Source organism: Schistocerca gregaria, unplaced genomic scaffold (assembly GCF_023897955.1).
Source record: "Schistocerca gregaria isolate iqSchGreg1 unplaced genomic scaffold, iqSchGreg1.2 ptg000256l, whole genome shotgun sequence".
NCBI classification, from domain to species: Eukaryota; Metazoa; Arthropoda; class Insecta; order Orthoptera; family Acrididae; genus Schistocerca; species Schistocerca gregaria.
In genome coordinates, this window is record NW_026061762.1 from 178878 (window position 1) to 202482 (window position 23605).

Genomic DNA, 23605 nt, shown 5'->3' on the forward strand with positions numbered 1-23605 from the left:
TTCACCAATCATTTGCCCATGCTGTGAGATTAAAACGTCAGGTTTTGTTGAATTGTGTGTTAGAAACTGTAAAAACTGAATCTTACTGTGATTTAACGTTAGTTTATTTTCTACAAGCCATTGACTGAGGTCATGTACTGCACTACTTGAAACGGAGTCAATGTTGCACACAACATCCTTTACTACCAAGCTAGTGTCATCAGCAATCAGAAATATTTTAGAGTTACCCATAATACTTGAGGGCATATCATTTATATAAATAAGGAACTAGAGCGGCCACAACACTGATCCCTGAGGAACCCCCTCCCCCTTGACAGTATACCACTCAGATCCCCCATCACACTGTATTACTTTGCCCCATTCCTGTAGATCGTTCCCTAATGCACTTCCTGAAACACTCTACAACTTCTGATTCTGTCAGTTCTTTCAGGTCCCATATCCTTAAATTCCCACGTTTTTCCAGTTTCTTCAGTTTTTATCTACAGTTCATAATCAATATATTGTTATCAGAGACCACATTTGCCCCTGGAAATGTCATACAATTTAAAATCTGGTTCCTAAATCTCTGTCTTACCATTATATAATCTATATGAAATATTGCAGTATCTCCAGGTCTCTTCCACGTATACAACCTTCTTTCATGATTTTTGGAACAAGTGTTAGCTATGATTAAATTATGCTCTGGGCAAAAACCTACCAGGCGGCTTCCTCTTTCATTTTTTACCCACATTCCATATTCACCTACTGCGTTTCCTTTTATTCCATTTCCTACCGTCGAATTCCAGTCACCCACTAATATTAAATTTTCATCTCCCATCACTATCTGAATGATTTCTTTTATCTCATCACACATTCCATCAATTTCTTCATCATCTGCGGACTACTTTTACGACTGTGGTAGGCGTGGGATTCGTGGCTATATTGGCCACAACAATGCTTTCACTATGCTGTTTGTAGTGGCTTACCCGCATTCCTATTTTTATTAATTATTAGACCTACTCATGCATTAGCTTCATATTAGCCTTCCTAATACTTAAATCTATATTCGATGTTAACAATGACGCCGGTGGATGGACTATCACGAAATTACTGACCGTCGAGAAAGTCACAAATATAACCGACAAGCTAATGGGCCCTTCACAGGAAAAGGTTTTTCGCCGGAAAACGGGGAAAACTGAAACCCAGCAAATGAGTAAAAAAATGTATATTCACTGACAAAAAGAAGTGTACGCACACAACTTACACAACAATAGTCTGGGATTTCTCTATTACGTAACAGTTTTTGTGATTGTATCTTGCAGCTTTAGTTATTTTTAATTAAAAGAGGCTTTAAAAGGACAGAAAGAACGTGTTGGACTACGCTACAGATCGTTCTGTTAGCAAAGTCCTCACTTTGTAATCACTTTCGTTGACTTCGGCAACTCTCAACAGAAATCTCCAACCTAACCGAGACAATGTGCTACGATACAGCCGAGATCATGACAAGAGAATGGGCTACATCACACTCGAAGTAAATTTATATAGGTAAGGATCCCCATGACCTGTGTACGTCTATTATAAAAAATCTCCAAGCCACTCTCCTCAAATAGATCGCCATCTTCTCTTGACCTTCATCTGTTACTATTTCAGAATTAAAAACCAGATTCAAAGAAAATTTGGCTACCAGCCAAAAACTAGAAAAATAAAAATAATAAAAGTGAGAACGTGAAACATGTTAGAATTAACCATAAACAGGAGATTTTACAGGAAATAAAATTGAGAAAGGAAATCATTAATATTATCGACCGTTTAGGAACTCTAGGCTACGAAAGGGATGAAACAACATATCGAATAACTGGTGGAAGAGTTAGTGTGTTTTAAGATTATATCCAAACAAGAATTAGAGAAAAACATATCGAAGCAAGGCCTCTATTACGAAAAATAGCTAAATCTCGAGACAAATTGTGTCCTTTTGTATTAGATTAAATGTTTTGGCCCCTAGTACGGATGAAACAGTATCTGCAGTATCAACAGGAACTTCGGACATGTGTTTCATATTTCATCCAAGCCTGCAGTCTATAAATATTTAAACAAAATACTGAAACAAAATACCACTACCGGGGAATTACTTACGAAGCAGTTCTTGGTAAAGAAACACAGGACACAATTACGTATGTAGGCTTAATACGAACTACAACTGTGTTCATAAATCGCTATAGTTGCCTTGGACTAACGACGAGCGAATATCAATATAACCTGTACGCTTTTCAAAGCTGTTATCCATGAAAAAGCTAAACGACGTATCGTGAACAAAATACAATTTAACACCGAAACAATGACATTAGTTGACAATGGGCACAGACTTTAGTCAATGGGCACTGTTGAAAATTTGTGCCAGACCAGGATTAGCACCCGAGTCCCCTGGTTACTAGGGAGAGGCAATGATCACTGTGTCCGAATTACACAGTGGTCAACAGAATAGCACGAACTGCCCGAGCATGCCGTTCGTTAGATCGAAATTCTCAATTTCTCCATAGACTGCTAATACACTGCTCCTTGAACATAATCCTCCTCCCCTTAATTATACAGTACATGGCCAAAAAAACAGACACCGAATATATGCAAACTTGGCCTTACGAACATTGCAGACGTCGTCTATGTAACACACGTCAAACTTCAAAGAATTTACCAATTCGTTGCATTGTTTACTATAGACCACAAATCAAGTAACGTAAAAAAAGCACTGCGTCTATTGAGATCATGATTCATAGTTTAAAGAAAACTAATAAGTCGCCTACATATTACAGTTGCTGCCGAAAGAGGAGAACCATTATTTTCCCACAAAAGGAAATATAGTTAAAATTACGCTTCTATTTCGGTTAGTTTCGGCGGTTACTAAAATTTGCAGTGAAAGTTACATAGTGGACTCTACCCTCCCCCCACCAGAAACGTAGTTATCGTGGCTGTTGTGAGACTTTTGTACACAGTTAGAGAAAGTGTGTTAAATGTGGCGCGGACGGAAACACTAGGCTACGCTACAGGGCAATCTGCTCGCACAACGTTTAGTCGGCATTCATAATCGTTGGCGTAAACAACTCTCAATCAAATTACCACCTTCCAACCTAACTTAGATCTCGGGCTACACTACCAATCGGCCTGTCATCACAACCAAAAATTCATTGAGGGGGGTGGGGGGATTTCCTGTATCTCTCTCTAATGTATCTCTAGGCCCAACTGCCAGTTTTGTCAGACTCAACAGCAAGATTTACCAATGGTAAACACTTTTGAGACGGCTAGTAATTTTAGAATAGTCCTCTTCGTCTTACTTGGCATAAATTGTTCGCTGGCGTCCCAGCAGCTAGCTCCCTCAGTGTCTGCTTCTGCCATCGCACCACGCCAGTCTGCTGTTGTCCTAGCATACCGAACGCACCGCACATCCGACACCTTCGGAACCACTCACTGGCCAGTTAGCAATTGAGCGGAACACTGTTTACATCGTGAAAGGAAAACTATGCAAAGATGTACACTTAAATGGCACGACTGAGTAGCACACACACAGTAATATCTGAGGAATGTCCTTCGACACGCGCAGAACGAAAGTCTTCTCGCGATCGTACAGCGTCTCTGAAAAAAAAAATCTCGTGACTATATTCCGGCGTTACGGCCAGGTTCTCATACAAATGAGCAACAAAGGGTACATTTGAAATTTTTTTTTTGAGACAATGACAATACATTCGAAGGATGTGTTTGGGAATTACGAGTGATAATACTATGAGCTTAATTTTAGATTTTCAATAAAAAATGGCGCCCGTAATTATGATTTGATCAAGGGCCTGCGAGACTGGAGTACGCAGAGTGCGTGCAGTGTGGCACCACAGATGTTACCTGAATTCAAAAATGGGTAACATCAGTTGATACTACATTATTCCTCTGAAATTGAAAATGGATAACATCAGTCGATAAAACATAAAATTTATGCGAGCGCATGCCTAACCGCAATGAAACAACCTTAAATTTAACGATACAGTGCTAATTCGAACTTTGAGTTCGATTTTTGGGGGTTTGTTTCACTCCTTATGCCTACACAAAAATTAGTTAATATTAACAAATGTCATATTATAGCTATAAGTTCCTAAGAAAAGTGTTTACTTTTAGGGGTCAGAGGTAGAAGTTAAGAGATCGAACCACTTTCAATTTATGCTGCATGCCGTTCTGAGAAAATAGTTACCCGAAAAAAATGAGTTCAATGTTTAGGGAAAACATTTAGTTATATTATTACTTCGATTTGCATGAACTGAGTGTTACATATATATTTTTAATGTCGCTGAAAACGAATCTGAAGTCAGATTTTCAATATTCAAAACAGCTAATCCAATACGGAGGGCAAACGATTATGTTTTGACCAATTTTTACCAAAATTGTATTTTCGTTATTTACGTTTAGTCTGCAATTCAAGGAGTATTTATCTACCCTTCCTCTACCTCTGATTGTTCCTAGACAGCAACTTCCTGTTCTTCTTGGCAGGAAAAGCCGATCTGTCTAAGCTGGATTTGCAGCACTCGGCAGCCTGCACTTGATAATCGTCCTTATTTTCGGTGAGTATGTTTGCATGCATTGTGCAGTATAAATCATTTTGAGCACGTGCGACACGGGACGAGTTATCATCTACATCTATATGGATACCCTGCAAAACACATTTAAGTGCCTGGCAAATGGTTCATCGAATCACCTTCACAACTGATAATTAATTGAAACCCTCAGCTGCCGACAGGTGTTGTTGATATACTTCGATGGGGACAGCTGAAAAGTGTGCCCCTACTGGGACTCGAACCCACGATCTCCTGCTTACATGGCAGACGCTCAATCCATCTGAGCCATCGAGGGCACAAATGAACAGCACGACTGCAGGAATTTATCCCTTGCACGCTTCCCGTGAGACACATCCCCAACCGTCCACAATCCGCATACGTAATGTACGTAATAGGTATTTGCCTATCCACTCATTACTGGCTCACACTAATGTGACGATTCCCGTAAGAGTTCGGGCAACCTGTGCGCATTCGCACAGACGAAGGTCAATGGCTGGGTAACGTTTAACCATAGATATGAAGTAACTGTTCTCGAAAGAACAGGCGCCACTGACGACCGTGCAGCACTTCTAGAATACATGATAGACCGGCCGATGTGGCCGAGCGGTTCTAGGCACTTCAGTCGGGAGCCACGCGACCGCTACGGTCGCAGGTTCAAATCCTGCCTCGAGCATGGATGTGTGTGATGTCCTTAGGTTAGTTAGGTTTAAGTCGTTCTAAGTTCTAGGAAACTGATGACCTCAGATCTTAAGTCCCAAAGTGCTCATAGCCATTTGAACCATCAGTCCGTATGTTTGCACACTACTTACAGTAACTTATGCTAAGGACAACACACACACAACCATGCCCGAAGGAGGACTCGAACCTCCAACGGGGGGAGCCGCGCGAACCCTGACAAGGCGTTGGAGACATGGCGGGTACCCCGCGCGGCTCATGGCAGCCGTGACACTGCTTCAAACACTGGGCTGTAGAAACTTTTGTAAAGCACGGATTAAAAAAAAAACCTTTCCGTTCCAGGAGTCTAGACAAGTACACCTTTAAAAAATGCAACTACAAAGAAATTAAATTTTTCGAACGGGGCAGGGCTTAAAACTTTGAAGAGTTAAATTTTAATGGCCGTTCTCTTGTATGCAAATAGTTTCACAGTAGAAATTTCTCTAGTTTTATTTATTTATTTATTTTTTGCTGTAGGTAAAGAAGGATAGGATTGTGAGGAGGGGGAAAGGGGGGGGGGGAGGAATCTTGCATCTCCAACCTTGGAATTCTTAGTACAGAATTTTTATTCATTACGAGATTCTCAGCCACTTGCAGAAGTGATTTCGCGTGATTCTGCAAAACTTTTCCTTTAGCCAATCGTAGCAACTATAGGATTCCGTTCCTGCTGCATGACATGTCTCGGAACTTAAACTGACCAACTTATTTGCATAAAGAGCTAGCTTATCATCCGCTTCTTTACTTACTTAGACCGTTCATGGTCTGCAAAGCATTTTTTTCTTTAATCGTTTTTTTATGTCTTTTATAAACTGCAACACTTTCTAAACTTTTCTAAACTTAATGCCGTTGAAGCATGGTCTTTTGCTGAATGACCAAAAAGCAATGCTGACAGCTGGAGTCCAAGGTTTTTGTTAATCAAGCCGTTTGTATTCTTGTGGTGATATCTCCGCAGAGTCTTTCATTCCCTAACGCATATTTCTTTATATCTAATTGAGAAGTGAAATACCGGTTATCGTAGATGCAGATTTAAAATATTTTAATATAACGCAATAAATATTTCATTAAAATTCTCATCCCCTTATGCTCGAAGTTAAAAACCAGTGAAACACGTAGTTTTTAAAAATTGTAACAGATTAGCCGAATACGAATTGTCAGATATGCTTTCATAATGCTTTCATAATGAACCATTTTCAGAAACGTGGAGCCAGATCTGGGGGTGAATTTCCTTCTCTCCGAAACACCCGGCTTCTTCTTCGACTTAGCCGGCAAACAGGCCGAGGACGACGGGTGGGGACCGAATAGGCAGCAGTTGGTGGATGGCGACGTCGTCACTGGCTGTTGCCTTCGTGCGGGCCTCTTGTGTAAAGGGGGAGCCAACCGTGGCCAAGTGAAGGTCTGTATTCCACAGGAACGAGTTAGCATGGCACTCAGATATTTCCACGATTTGGCGGACGGGGGTCATTTGGGGTTCTTCAAGACCTTGAACCGAGTTCGGGAATACATGTTTTGGCCCAACCTATATCGCGATGGCAGGCGATTTCTTGGCAACTGTGTCCAGTGTAAGCGCGGTAAGCCCGATGTGGGGCCGCACAGAGAACTACTACAGTCACTTAGGAACAGTGTCCTCTGGACTGCGACTCAAAGACCGAAACAACGGTCGACGGAAACTGGCACCAGAAACGCACCAGCTCACTCTATTTCATCCCCTTAGGGGTTGAACTTCCAAAAACACCGAAACACGTATTTTCTTATTTGTAGCCTTGAAGTCAAATACCAATTTTCTTAGATGTAGCCTTAAAAATACTTTCATAGTTCTTCCATAATTATTTATCTCAAAATAAAATGTTCATCCACTATTTCACTTCATAGAGGTTAAATTCCCAATGATACTGGAACACATATTTCTTTATTTCTGACCTAGAAACCAGATACAAATGTTCGTATGCCTAGCTTCAAAATTACCTTAATAGCTACATGATTCAGAAATCCTTTCATGTCCTGCGTCTCCCCCTTAGAGGTGGAATTTCGAAATATGCAGTATAAGCTGTATAAGATCAACACCCTTTCCAAATGTCAAGGTTTATTTTCCTTGGCGGTCTGGACTGTGTGAGTTTCATAGTAATAGTCCTACACACACACAACACACACACACACACACACACACACACACACACACACACACACACACACACACCACTACCAATGCCACCACCACCTCCTGGGGAAATTTCTGCAGACGCCCTTGTTCCACTACAGTCATATTTTGCCGACGACCTACATTTAGCAGCGTGGGAGGGATAGTGTCGTGCAACAGACAGTATACTCAGTAGACAACGAACAGTTCGTTGTGAAATCAGCGACTTCGGTGATCTCACGTGAACCGATGCAACCTCCGCGGCAAGGCCGTTGCCGCAGATATTTCAGAGTAGTTGCTTACGTTTCATAATTATCTAGTTTACGGGGAAAATGTAAAAAAGGCGATTGTCACCGAAGCTACAACTAATCTGAATTTCTGGTTAGTTATCAAGTGGTCTTGTGTGCGAGCCTGAATTTTTCATCCTTTGCGGTGAGAATGATTCAAACCCGTCATGTTCTTCTTATGAAGTGTTCTATTTATTTTGCACACAATGATCGTTTGTAGTTGTCTTGAGTTACTACGTTGATAAATTTTTGTTTGGCGCACGTATCATAACTGAGATTTGCGCTGAATGGCTGAAGGTGAATTAGCGTAATGAGTAGTAGCGAATGTTACAGTAACATGTTTGTAAATTATTTCACGTAAATTACGTTAGTCGTGTAATATAATTCGTATACCAGTACAGTATATGGGCCAATTACGTTAGTCATGGGATACTATCCGTATAAGACTATGTCACCTTGGTGTCCCGGAATTTGCTTCAATTTTGGAATCCACGAAAGAACTGGAAATTTTCCTTTACACAGCTTTCCATATAATTTCTATTACAGTGATTCAGTCTTGTCTGTCACTCGACTTTTCTGACTGTGAAATAAATTCTATCGCTCAGGTGCTTATTACCTCTTCGTGTTTCCATTTGCCGATATTGCGCATAAACACATATCTCAAAGTTGCTATGGACATTGATGGAGCGACACACTTTTCTATGGCGACACTGCAGTTTAGAGATAGAAAAACCGATCAGTTAAAACGATATGGGTATTTTAGTTCTGAATAACCGATGTCTTTCGGTATTTGTTTGCTCTCGGTTATAACAAGTACCTTTTTATTTTTTTCTGATAACCACCTAAAAACAGATATATCAATTAGCCACAGATGTGGTAGTAAAATTTTTTGTTTTCAAATAAACCTTTTTTAAAAAAGACGAGTTATTTTTATTCGTAAGATTTCCATAGCACTGAAACACGGCGTTATTACAGAAAAAAATGGGAAAAGTTATGTATGCCACTTTAATAACACTGCTGATAGAAACGAGCAACAAATGGATTGGTCCAACATTGCCGAGACAATATTGTCCCTGTTACACAAGCAGTGCGCGAGACTGGACACAGTTTCTCGCTGTTGTCGAACGTCAGTTGTAACATAGAATGGCACCATCTGGAAGTCTGGAAGTATTTTACGATATGCGGTACGAGTGAAGAACAAAGTTAGATTTGGTCGACTTGCGACATCATACAAGGAAAGAAGTTAAAATTTAACAAATCATTCATAGTTCGGGATAAAAGTAGAAAGTGCCTCATCTGCTGCTGTGTCTACGTAGTATGCCGTTATCTGCTTTTAGCCCTTAAAAACAGAGAAATTAAAACGAAAAAGAGAGTTCTCCTGCCGCAGTTTTCACTCTTTATCGCTGGACTATACGTAATGCCCGCATAGTGCTGTGATAACCGATTTCAATATAATTTTTGAGCAGAGTTCTAAAAACTAAAATCAGTAGGATAATACTGGCAGTTTTCTGTAGTATAGAAGCACTCGCTATATTTTGAGAGAAGCAGCGAACATCGGACAAAGTTTTATTGGACTATTTAATTGAAAGAAATTAGAATTATATTAATACCGTCAGTTGCTCGCGGGCGTTGATAAATATCAACGTGGACAAGTGAAAATGTGTGCCGCGACCGGGACTCGAACCCGGGATCTCTTGCTAAAATGACAGACGCTCTATCCATCTGAGGCACAGAGGACACAGTGTATGGTTCGACTGCAGGGACTATCTCGCGCACGCCTCCTGCGAGACTCACATTCTCACCTTGAATGTCCATACACTACAGTCGTAGAGTCCCACTCCAACACACTCATTCCTCGTGGAAGACATGTCCATATCCATATAAGTATATGGTTCTGGCAATACCAGCCATGACCTTCTTCTGTGAAGATGCACACGTATTCCGCGAACTGTTACGGGACTTGGTAAGAATGTGTTCCACGAGTAATGAGTGTGTCGGTGTGGGACACTACGAATGTAGTGTGTGGACGTGCAAGGTGAGAATGTGAGTCTCGCGGGAGGCGGGCGCGAGATAATACCTGCAGTCACACTACCGTCTGTGCCCTCGGTGGCTCAGATGGGCAGAGCACCTGCCATGTAAGCAGGAGATCCCGGGTTCGAGTCCCAGACGTGCACACATTGTCACCTGTCCCCGTTGATATATATCGACACCCGTGAGCAGCTGACGGTATTAGTATAATTCTAATTTCGTTCTGAACGGCTGCAGGTCATCATAAGGGTATTTAATTTGACATTTTGATTACATTTATCAAGAAACTGAGAAAGTAAAAATTGTTTAATATTTGTTTGATTTCTACGTTTACTAGAGGAAATAATGTAAATAAAAGACTGAAAATCGGTTATTACAAGAACTGGTATTGTGACGGGTTTTAACAATTAGCTTAAAGAAGGGTTGGGAAACTGATAAGAGCCGAAAACCAGTTGTTTCAGCGATAACCAACATTCCCACTGGTGTTCTGAGTGGTAAGATTGACGCACAAGGACATCAAGAACAGTTTCTCAGAAAGGTTACTGCAGCTCTGATGTTCTCAAAATGAACGGGCCAGCCATTGGCGTCCGCGAGGGGGAAGGGGAGGGGGAGGGGAGGGGGAGAGGATGGGGAGGGGAGGAGGTGGGGAGGGGAGGATAGGCAAAAGGGCACTTTCACCCATCGCCCCCAACCCTCCCTGGAATCTGGAGTAAAGAGTTTTTATTCGTTACAGTATACTCTTCCAGATAAGAATTCTCCACAATACTGATAAACCTTAGCTTTGACCAGTTGTAGCGCTCATAGAGTTAGGGTCTTGTAGCTTGATGCACCTCGTAACTGACCAGCTGATTTGTACACAGAGTGCCAGTTTCAGAATCATGCACTCCAGCCCCGACGCGCCTTCCCCCCTCCCCACCACTGGAAATATTTCTGCAGACTCCAGTCTGCCACTGTGCATATATTTTGATAACATCCTGGTTTTAATAGCATCGAAGTAACAGAATTGTGCAGTAAAGGGTAGACCTAGCACAGAACACACCATTCCCAATGAAACGCATCACTTGGTAGATGGTGAAGTACTCTGAAGCTAGCCAGATAGAAACAGAACCTCCTGGCACTGCATCTAACCCAAATTCTAATCTTACACTAATCTCTTGTATGTACCTACCACGCCCTCAAAGAGCCAACGATTTACTATTATCAGAAGTTCCGAAAAATGAGGAAGAAATTGAGCCACACTTTTTTCCGTTGTTTATTATTTCGATTACCCCATAAAGGGAATGGACTTGTAGCCACAGGTTACACAAGCGATAGATGGTTTAAAATACATAAAAAGAGATGACAATAAGAAACGATTTTTAAAAACACAATGATGCACGGCTTTTACGATTTTTACAGGAAAAAAATGGATGACAAAATGAAGGTTTTTCAAAAATACGCTGGTAGACAATATTGGGGATTTTTTATCTTTATAGATGACTAGCGGAAAAGCTTGGTGTTGACCAGGCATTTATTTACAGCTGTGCGTGCACGTCCGTACTATGCAGCGTCTGGCCTTGTCCTGAGTTTTTATGACGTATCTCCTGAAACATGTGTCGTACAATGATATAATTTTATAGGTACATTCAGCGTCATAAGCGGATACTGTCTGCAAAATTTATTGCGAATATAGTAGCAAAGAAGTAACAAACTTAAATGTCACGAATGCTGTGATGCCCACACACTTGGGTGTAACTAATGTACACGGGATGCTTGGCACGATCATTATGGCTACCATCACCTGTGGTCGTAATTGGTCCAGCTGTGTCGACGTAGTGAAAATATAAATGTGCATAACATGGTAAACGTCCATTCTTTCCAGCCATCAGACCTGAACTACGATCAAAAATATCATGTAAAAGTGGTAGGGGCAATGGCCTTGCCGCAGTGTATACACCGGTTCCCGTCAGATCACTGAAGTTTAGCACTTTCGGGCGTGGTCGGCACTTGGATGGGTGACCATATGGGCCGCTATGCGCTGTTGGCATTTTTCGGGTTGCACTCAGCCTTAATGGCGGATAAATTTTTTGTTAATCGCGGCAAATTAACTTTACCCTAATGACACACAAGGTCAATGACGTACTATCACGTAAAGTATTCTCAGATCGAAATGTTTTGCATTACAAAATCTCCAATGTAGATTCATAATACCACAATTATAATTCACAAAATAATTTGGAGCTACGTTCAATGCATATTTAAATGCATCTTTCAAAACAATAACAGAATTCTCATTAGATCATCATTATCAATGGCTAGAGTATTCTACCAAAAACCGCGTCTCACTATGGCTTCTTCAGTACGCTGTTTTGTTTTCCACTGTTGATAATAGAAACGATCTGGCAGATGTGACATTGTAGATGCCCAGTATGCGTGTCTTAATGCAATTAAACCGTCTGGAACATTTACCCTTGAACGTCCCTAGAATGGGATTTCATGGAACGTTATTACTTTCCTGTGTCCATTTCCATCACACCAGCTGATCGCCACGACTGGGGAAGGGGAGGAGGGGGTGGGCTGAAAGTTGGCAGCAGTGGCAGAAAAACCAAAGAAAACCTCACGTTTTCGTCATTTGTTTTCATAATGACAATTCGTCACATCGCACGCTTTTCTCTAGGAAACGGTAAAATTCATCGTCTGGATATCAATCTCGCCTGCTGAGGTATGCAGTCGCACCACTCTGTACGAAATAGGTTCTAAGCTGATGCAGTCGACAAGTAACATCGAAATATATCGTCACCAGGAAATACATCGACATCTTGAAATAAATCCACACCTCGAAATAAATCGCCACCTCGAAATAAATCGCCACCTCGAAATAAATCGCAACCTCGAAATAAATCGACACCGTGAAATAATTCGAAACCTCGAAATAAATCACCTCCAAAAAACCGCTACATCGAAATGAGTCGATATCCCGAAATATATCGACATCTAGACGCATTTCGGCTTACCATATAGACCGAAATCTCGATGTTAGTCGACATATCGAGATAAATCGAGGTATAGAATTATATCGATATCTCGATATATATTGGTACCACGTAATATAAAGATATCTCTAAAAATAGCGATATCTAGAAATTTATGGATTACTAGAGATATAGAGGTACCTTGAAACATATCGATATCTCGAGAAGAATCGATATCTGTAGTACACCAATACATGGAAATATATCGATACTTTGAAATATATTGACAACCTGTATTGTGTCGGTATATCAAAATAAATCGTTATCTCGATATAATCGGATACTCGAAATCAATCGATACCTCGAAATAAATAGACTCCTCAATATAGGTAGATATCTCGAAATAAATCGATATCATGATATAATGTGTGCATCTACGTATGTCGATATATCGAATTGAATCGATAATGGGAAAAGTATGGACGTCTCAAAATAAATGTGTACCCCTAAGAAAACGAATATCGAAATAAATAGATATAACGAAATATATCGCTATCTTGATAAATACCGTTATCTAGTGGTCGGATAAATGTTTCAAGATGACATGACATAACAGTATAGTCTACATACATGAAAATACTTTGGATTTTCAATATATCGATAGATTTGTAGACCTCGGGAAAAAAATCTTTGATCCGACCTCGGGGCAAAAATGCAGACCTCGGGAAAAAACGCCGACCTCGGGGAAAAACGCCGACCTCGGGGAAAAACGCCGACCTCGGGGCAAAAACACCGACCTCGGGGAAAAACGCCGATCTCGAGGAAAAACGCCGACCTGGGGGAAAAACGACGACATCGTGGAAAAACGCCGACATCGGGGAAAAACACCGACATCGGGGAAAAACGCCGCTGTTGGGAAAAAACGCCGACCTCGGGGAAAAACGCCGACCTCGGGGAAAAACGCAGACCTCGGGGAAAAACGCAGACCTCGGGGAAAAACGCCAACCTCGGGGAAAAACGCCGACCTCGGGGAAAAACGCCGACCTCGGGGAAAAACGCCGACCTCGGGGAAAAACGCCGACCTTGGGAAAAACGACGACCTCGGGAAAAACGACGACCTTCGGAAAACTGCTGACCTCAGGAAAAATCCAGTTCCATTAATTTACATAGACAATCATGACAGTTACCATTAGGTTCTCAAAATGCAATCAAATTCCTGGTATTTATCACCTCACACAAAAAGTGGTCATGACAGAAAAGTCTCGTTCTTTAGAAAGTTTAGAATGAGATGTTCTAAATATTACAGATAATCCATTTACAATAATCTACAAGCACTGCACAATGAGAAGAGACTGTCAACCAGAGCACTTTGAAATAGTGCACTGCCAGGAAGACAGAGGTATCATTGCTGTTTATAATCCTCTGGTGCTTGAGATTCAGAATCCAGGATTGCCTCGAATGAGAACAGCAGGAATGAATGTCCTGCACCAGTATAGAACTTACTCTGGAACTCCACAGAAAATCACAAGTCACAATTATATCACATCATTTTCAGCAAACTACAGAAGCCTCTAATGGACATAACAACGTCGTCACCTCCTTCACTAGTGAAAGATCTTAGTAGCTATTGAGTCAAGAGTAGGTGGCCAATTAATAATTTGTTGTTCAAAGCTAACTTCAGTGTATATGGGAATACTCAGTGGACATCTTTAACCATCATATTTTACTGTCTAAGATATGTCAACTTCCCAGACTATAAGTATAAGCAGAGCTTGGTCTTTACCAATCCGAGATTGTTTAGAATAGGTATCAAGGGAATCAGATCCACTGGGCATTTAGAGCAACCTGCTTTAAACAATATGAGCAGGCAATAGACACAGACACAGAGTTTGAAATATCTCTGTGAAGCGGTTACCTTCATCATCAGCAAACTTATGTTGTGTGCTGCGGTATGCGGAGGCACTAATAGCAACACAGTAAAACACAGAAGAAGCTTATAAGTTGATGTAATCATCCAGTAAGAAGCAGTCAAATTCAAGTTTTAGTAATCGATTATTGACTTATTATCCGGCTTTGGTGCCTCAGACATGTCCGACGACCTTAAGATTTGGCATGAAACGAAGTCTTGAAGACACGTTACACGAGAGAATTGGAAAAGTGTTCATGTGTTGTAAAAACCTAAGAAATCGTCCCGTTTTCGTCAATTGCCGTCGAATCGACGTAATGACAGATCGTCACATTGGATGCTTTTCTGTATAAAACAGTTACATTTATCGTCTGGAAACTTATGTCGCGGGCTGCGGCATGCGGAGGCACTAATAGCAACACCAGAGAACACAGAAGAAGCTTCTAAGTTATTGGTTCAAATGGCTCTGAGCACTATGGGACTTAACATCTGTTGTCATCAGTCCCCTAGAGCGTAGAACTCCTTAAACCTAACTAATCTAAGGACATCAAACACATCCATGCCCGAGGCAGGATTCCAACCTGCGAGCATAGCAGCCCCGCGGTTCCGGACTGAGTGCCAGAACTTCTAGACCACCGCGGCCGGCTCTAAGTTTATGTAATCTGCCAGTAAGAAGCAGTACAATTCAAGTTTTACTATCGATTATGGACTTACTAGCCGCCTTTGGCGCCAGGGATGTGACTGACGACGTTACGATTTTGCATGAAACGAGGTCTGGGAACCACGTTACACGAGAATATGTGAAAACTGATCATATGTAGTAAAAACTTAAGAAATCCGCCCGTTTTCGGCATCTGCTATCGGATCGACGAAATACCAGATCGCCACAATGGCCGCTTTTCTCTCTGAAACGATAAAATTTATCGTCTGCAAACTTACGTCGCTTGCTGCGGTATGCGGAAGCACTAATTACAACATAGCAGAACACAGAAGAAGCTTGTAAGTTGATGTAATCGACCAGTAAGGAACAGTACAATTCAAGTTTAGTTATCGATTATTGACTTTTTAGCCGGCTTTGGTGCCTTGGACATGAGCTACGACCTTACGATTTGGCATGAAGGGAGGTCTAGCAGCCACGTTGAACGGGAGAATGTGAAAAGTGTTAAAATGTAGTTAAAACCTAAGAAATCCGCCCGTTTTCGTCATTTACTATCAAATCGACTTAATGCCAGATCGTCCCATTCGCCGCTCTTCTCTCTGAAACGGTTACATTTATCGTGGGCAAAGCTATGTCGCGTGCTCTGATATGCGGAGATACTAAACGTACTATAATTGAACAGAGAAGAAGATTCTAAGTTGATTTAATAGATAGTAAGAAGCAGTACAATTCATGTTTAGTTATCGTTGTTGATTTTTTAGCCGGCTTTGATGCCTTGGACATGAGCTAGGACCTTAAGATTTTGCATGCTGGGAGGACCAGCAGCCACGTTGCACGGGAGGATGTGAAAAGTGTTCATATGTAGTAAAAACCTAAGAAGTCCGCCAGATTTCGTCATTAGCTATGGAATCAACTTAATGTCAGATCGTCACATTGGCCGCTCTTCTCTCTGAAACGGTTACATTTATCGTTTGCAAAGCTATATCGCGTGCTGCGATGTGCTGAGACATTAAAAGCACCATAGTAGAACACAGAAGAAGCTTCTAAGTTGTTGTAATATCCAGTAAGAAGCAGTACAACTCAAGTTTAGTTATCGATTTTTGACTTCTTAGCCGTCTTTGGTGCCTTGGACATGAGCTAGGACCTTAAGATTTTGCATGCAGGGAGGTCTAGCAGCCACGTTGCACGGGAGAATGTGAAAAATGTTCATATGTAGTAAAAACCAAAGAAATCCTCCTGTTCTCGTCATTTGCTATCGAATCGACTTAGTGTCAGATCGTCACATTGGCCACTTTTCTCTCTGAAACGGTTTCATTTATCGAGTGCAAAGACTATGTCGCATGCTGCGATATGCGGGGATACTACATGCACCATAGTAGAAACAGAAGAAGCTTCTGAGTTGCTGTAATAGCCAGTAAGAATCAGTACAATTCTAGTTTTAGATATAGATTTTGACTTTTTAGCAAGCTTTGGTGTCTTGGACATGAGCTTGGACCTTAAGATTTTGCACGATTGGTGGTCTAGCCCCAACGGTGCAGGAGAGGATGTGAAAATTGTTGATATGTAGTAAAAACCTAAGACTTCCAGCAGTTTTCGTCATTTGCTTTCGAACCGACTCAATGTCAGATGGTCAAATTGGCCGCTCTTCTCTCTGAAACGGTACATTTATCGTGTGAAAAGCAATGTCGCGTGCTGCGGAATGCGGAGAAACTAAAGGCCCCTTAGTAGAACGCAGAAGAAGCTTCTATGTTGATGTAATGGACAGTAAGAAGCAGTTCAATTCAAGTTTAGTTATCGATTTTTGGCTGTTTAGCCGGCTTTGGTGCATTGGACATGAGCTAGGAACTTAAGATTTTGCATGCAGGGAGGAGTAGCATCCACGTTGCACAGGAGTATATGAAAAGTGTTCATATGTAGTAAAAACCTAAGAAATCCGCCCGTTTTCGTCATTTGCTATCGAATCGACTTTTTGTCAGATCGTCACATTGGTCGCTCTACACTCTGAAACGCTTACATTTATTGTGTGCAAAGCTAGGTCACGTGCTGCGGAATGCGGATACACTAAAAGCCCCATAGTAGAACACAGAAGAAGCTTCTAAGTTGATGTAATAGCCAGTAAGAAGCAGTACAATTCAAGTTTAGTTATCGATTTTTTGCTCTTTAGCTGGCTTTTACTCCTTGGACGTGAACTAGGACCTTAAGATTTTGCAAGAAGGGTGGACTAGCACAAGCGTTGCACGGGAGAAAGTGAAAAGTGTTCATATGTGGTAAAAACCTAAGAAATCCGCCAGTTTTCGTCATTTGCTGTCGAATCGACTTGATGTCAGATCGTCACATTGGCCGCTCTTCTCTCTCAAACGGTTACATTTATTTTGTGCCAAGCTATGTCGCGTGCTGCGGAATGCGGAGACACTAAAAGCACCATAGCAGAACACAGAAGAAGCTTCTAAGTTGATGTAATAGCCAGTAAGAAACATTACATTTCAAGTTTAGTTATCGAATTTTGACTTTATAACCGCGTTTGGTGCCTTGGAGATGAGCTAGGACCTTAAGATTTTGCAGGAAGGGAGGACTAGGAGCCAAGTTGGGCGGGAGAATGTGAAACGTGTCCATATGTAGTAAAAACCTAAGAAATCTGACCGTCTGCGTCATTTGCTATCGAATCGACTTAATGTCAGATCGTCACATTGCCCGCTCTTCTCCCTGAAACCGTTACATTTATCGTGTGCAAAGCTATGTCGGGAGCTGCGGAATGCGGAGACACTAAAAGCACCAGAGTAGAACACAGAAGAACCTTCTAAGTTGATGTAATAGCCAGTAAGAAACATTACAATTCAAGTTTAGTTATCGATTTTGGACGTTTTAGCAGGGTTTGGTGCCTTGGACGTGAGCTAGGACCTTAAGATTTTGCAAGAAGGGAGGACTAGCAGCTACGTTGGCTCCGAGAAAAATAACATAGACGCAAACTTTGAGAAAATTTTTACATTTTTTATCGACTTATACAACATGATAATTGCTTTGCAGTTTTGTGAGATTAAAGATGACTTTGCATTTCGTTTCTTTGATAGCTACACGATTATATCACGACGCTACTAATGTGTGACACAACTTACATTGTGCTTTTATTGTGTATCTGTTTTATATCTGCACAGTTTTTCTGAATTCTTCTGGAAAGGAAAACATGTTTTAGTAGTAACTTTGTGGTATAGCTACAATGAGACAGCCTTTCCTTTAGCACAACAATACGCTACAGTACAGTACTTACTTCATCACGGCAATAAGCGTAGTAACTACGATATCTACACGCAAAGCATTTCACTTTTGTTTATCATGAGGTAAGTACATTGACTTATGCAAAACGTAGCTTTCGGAGGACGATAACTACGACACTTCCACAGAGATTATCTTACAACAAGACGCACATTTTAGCGCTACAGTACACGTATTTGAGTGATTAATTTTGTACTTAAAACATTTATTTTTAAAGATATTTGAAGTACAATGATACAAAGGTTTTCCGTGATACATTTCATTCCTTTGCTGTAATCTGTAACACCTGAGGATATAATTACATTAATCCTCAGGGGGCTACACGCTTACTTTGTGTACCATGTGTATGGCAAGCTCAAGGAGGCCTAGCTAATATAGTATTTGCTTATACAACTTTACACATCGGTACCATATTTCTCTAGCACATTAATTACACAGCTATCTGATGATTTAACTGAGAGACAAACATATTTTTACTACATCAGTGACAAATGTTTACGTAATTATACGGGTGGATTACTTCACACTTATGAAATTGTATTTTGTCTGTACTTTGTGAACAGTTCATATTTTTTCGGAACTATTGTGACACTATGAGCGCTTTGAATGATATATTTGGTATGGGATCATGATTTTTAAAGTACGTTTGAGGTAGATGACACTTTTGTCGTGAGCAGAGAATTTTTTTTAGGCTTTGAAATTATTGCAGAAAGCTATGACATTTTTGAGATTTGACTGAGGTGTTACAATGTTATTATTACGACGACGATGTGAATTATGCTGCTGAGGTATGTTTAAGCTGATGCTATATGAGTTATTTGGTTATGCTACGTATCTGTTATGATGAAATATTGAAGAAGTGTAGACGAATAAGGTAAGGAATAATGAGTAGTGGTTAGGGACTCTGGTTTGTGAAAAATGTTGTTGGAAACCAGGAATCGTACTTTAAGTGTTATGAAAACTATGTATATGCGTGAATGTATCACTATGCTGTCGAAAATTTTTGAACACTATTATTTTTAAAAGATTTTATTTCTACAGATTTGTAACGCAAATTCTTCATCTGTGAATTTTTTTTATATGAGACTGCCACTGTAGGGGAAACTGGTGTCGTAAATATTTCGATAAGATAGTTAAGTGACCACCTGCACGTAATGTGTCGTGGGCACCCAGCTGCGCGACAACCACCTGACAAAAGAAAGCCATTAGTGTGTGCCTTTCAGAGGCACAGGTAAAAAAAAAGGGAGGCCATTATCTTCGCTATTGACATTCCTTTGTAGAAAGCACCGCAAATACGACACGCTCATTACTGAGAAAGATACTTACATCTGACACCTGATTATAACAAACGTCTTTCTACTAGAGTTGAGAGAATTCTACTAACTTATGAAATGTCACATGACTATTGAATGATATTTTTATGCTTTGTCCATAGTTGCTTATTTCATTTGATATCTGTTTTCCAGCTGTGTTGCATCACTGATTTTATAAAATAAAATTAAATGCATTTGCTAATATGAACACTTTCTGCCAACAGACCTATTAAATAATAATTTTATGATCCATATTATTCGAAAAAGGAGCACTTTGAATAGAAAGAACAATATGAAGGGATTAATCACAGTAACTGAATACAAAATTTTCTTTTCAAGTACACAGTAATATTTTTTTACAATAAGTTTTCGTGGTGCACCACTTTAATTACATAGACTATAAGATGTGAATGGACATTGTCCATATCTGCATTGTTGTCTTTAGTGTACATTTTTTTCTGCTTGAGCTTTGTCATGTTTAGGTATAAGTTATAGCATTTTCTGCGGCTGTTTGCCATTCATAGTGCTACTGAATGTCACTTTGTGTTACTAGGTTAAGCCAATTTTATTACTGATTTATTTTTCTTGTTTGGTGCGCATTGCCTTATATAGTTGTAATATTGCTGCCTTTTTTGGCAATTTCCATTTTTTTATCATTGCTGTTCGTGTAAATTGTTTTGTGCTGCTGCATTGCCTCGTCCCTTAGTTAAGCATCTGAGCTCAGTAGGTTGAAGTTAGCTTAAGAGGGGGTAGACTTTATAAGAAACTAACTATGATGAATTGGAAGAAAAGCATTGAGAAGCTATAAAAAAATGGTTTGGCCAAAAAAGTAGTGTACAGTGGAGAAAAACTATTTTTGAAAGAGGATGTGAACAGAAAACAGAAAGCATGCTTGGATAGGATTTTTTTTGGCTGGAGCAAATGTTGAAATAAGAGGGACGATCTATGGAATGAAGTTTTGGGTTGCACTGCAATACCAAATGTTACATTGAAAAAAAACCCTGTCCTTTCCTTTCGTGTTATCCCACTATGTGTTTGTGTACCCTTGTGTATTTGTTTTCTTCCTGTCTCTATGTACTGTTTCATAGAATTTTTTCTCTTCTAATACTAAGCTACATTCACTATGATGAGGAATACCGTTATCCTCAAATATAATTTGCATTAATAACATGTTATTTACTTCGTAAAGATGTTTACACATTATTTATTCTGTTTTATTCTAATGCTCATGTGTGAAGTTGATGTTTCAAAAGTTATTCTGATCTTTTATGTATGTACTTATGTCATAATTTTTGTAACTCTGATGTGCATGTTTATTTCTATTCTTTTGTAATGTCTGTTTTACTACAAATGTTATCTGTATTATTACGTTTTAATGATGTATTTTGTACCTTTGTTATTGTATTCTTATGTTATAAAATTGTAATTGACACCAGTTCATCAAATTAAGTAACTTGTAAGTTACATTTCACTGCACACGTTTCTGTTGGCCATAGTATACAGACAATATGTGAGAAGCAGGGACTGATAGTGTTTGCACGTGTGTTAATGATTCAGCAAGGGACTGGTTAACAGCATTGTTGGTTCTAAGGAAAATTGGTTGATGGATTTGCTATATTCTCCGCAAGACTCTTCGATGGTGATTGTGCACCTGCACAGTCGCAACAGTTGCCTGCTAGCCATCTCTACAAGGACTACAGTGGGTCTACACCGTTGATGACTCACCAATACCATTATCTGTACAAGGACTGCAGTGGGTCTGCACCTCTGGTGGCCCACCAATACCATAATCTCTACTAGGACTATAGTAGGTCTGCTCTGTGATGACCAACCTTCCAATATTCTTCAAAACTTCGACTGACTCTGCTGTGGGTTTGCTCCGTTGTGGCCCATTACCTGTCAGCATGTCTTTCCGTTGGAAGGACACCACTACTTCTTGAAGACTGCATGGAAATACACTACTTGCATGTGCATTTTCTTTTACTGCTCCGACTTTGAGAAAAAAAAAAATTCTGCAATTTTACTGTGATGAATGATCAGGACTGTCATTATGGACAGTGAGAAAATTTTAGCTTTTGACCAACATTGTAGTGATAAGTGTGTGCATTTCATTTCTTTGTTATTGTAATTATGAAAAATTTTTTTCAAATCTGTATTGGCCACTGCCCAAAATAATTTGTAAAGTTTTTTGTGGTGAGCATGGGGGCTATGTAAGTAGGCTGTTTAGATTTTTTTATTGGTAACGCCACATAGCGCTCTGTATGAAAAATCACTGGCTGTGCTGTGTGCAGTCAGTGGCAGGTTGGCATTGTTGTAATACTCGCCATTGTAGTGTTGGGCGGCTGGATGTTAACAGCGCGTAGCGTTGTGCAGTTGGAGGTGAGCCGCCAGCAGTGGTGGATGTGCGGAGAGAGATGGCGGAGTTTTGAAATTTGTAAGAATTGGTGTCATGAAATATATATATAATGACTCTTAAGGTAAATACATTGTTTGTTCTCAATTAAAATCTTTCATTTGCTAACTATGCCTGCCTATCAGTAGTTAGTGACTTCCGTAGTTTGAATCTTTTATTTAGCTGGCAGTAGTGGTGCTCGCTGTATTGCAGTAGTTCGAGTAACGAAGATTTTTGGTGAGGTAAGTGATTTGTGAAAGGTATAGGTTAATGTTAGTCAGGGCCATTCTTTTGTAGGGATTATTGAAAGTCAGATTGCGTTGCGTTAAAAAATATTGTGTGTCAGTTTAAGCACAGTCTTGTATAATTGTTCCTAGGGGACGTTTCAACTCTAATTACATTTCTCCTCTTACGACATAGGATACTCAGTGACACACAGCCGTCTCCATTTTGGTCATATTCTCCCTGCACCGAATACCACTAATCCATTTTCTATACTCCCGCAACCTCAGGAAATCTCTTGCAGTCGCGTTTCTTTTGACACTCGCGGAGTCACAAACAGGGCGCGCAAAATCTCGGACACCCCTGTATGATGTCAATTGGCGGAAACACCGGCCAGTGCCCCTCGCGGCAGGTAGTCCCTAAGAAAGGGACAACCAGTCTGCCACCCTACTCCAGGCTGCTCAGCGAGCTTTTAGCAGCTCACTGCAACATTCAGTCTTTACCTGCGCATTACGAAGAACTTAGCCTCCTCTTCAACCAACTAAACTACCACGTAATCCTCTTATCCGAAACGTGGTTGAAACCACACGTATCCTCTGCATCTATCCATCTCCCAGGGTACAAATTTCTTAGGGCAGACAGATAAAAAAAGCGAGGTGGCGGGGTCGGCGCAAATATACGAACAGATCTCAAAGCGAAAGTTTTAAGTACGTCAAATCCTGCTGAAGAAAAAGAGGCTGAATTCATGTTCATTGAGATAAATATACAAAATCGGAGATTCTTGACTGGCGTCGTGTACAATGCGCCAAAAGTAAGCTCAATGAGTTCCTTCCAGTCGGAATTACATTCACTTCAGTGTCAATACGAACATGTCATCGTAATGGGTGATTTGAACATAGACCTGCTAAGAGACACTTCCTCCGCAATAAACCTAAGAAGATTGTTTAGTTGCAATAGCATGAACATTCTTCCATTACAACCTACACACCATATGGCGCACAGTCATACTCTTATAGACGTGATCGCAACGAAACAGACAAAGTAAGAGATGTTGGTCAATCAGCAGCCCCTGGCCTCTCAGCACATTATGTAATATTCCTGGCCTACTCTGTGCAGCCCCCAAGGATCAAATCGCGTTACATAACTTGTAGGAACATGAAAC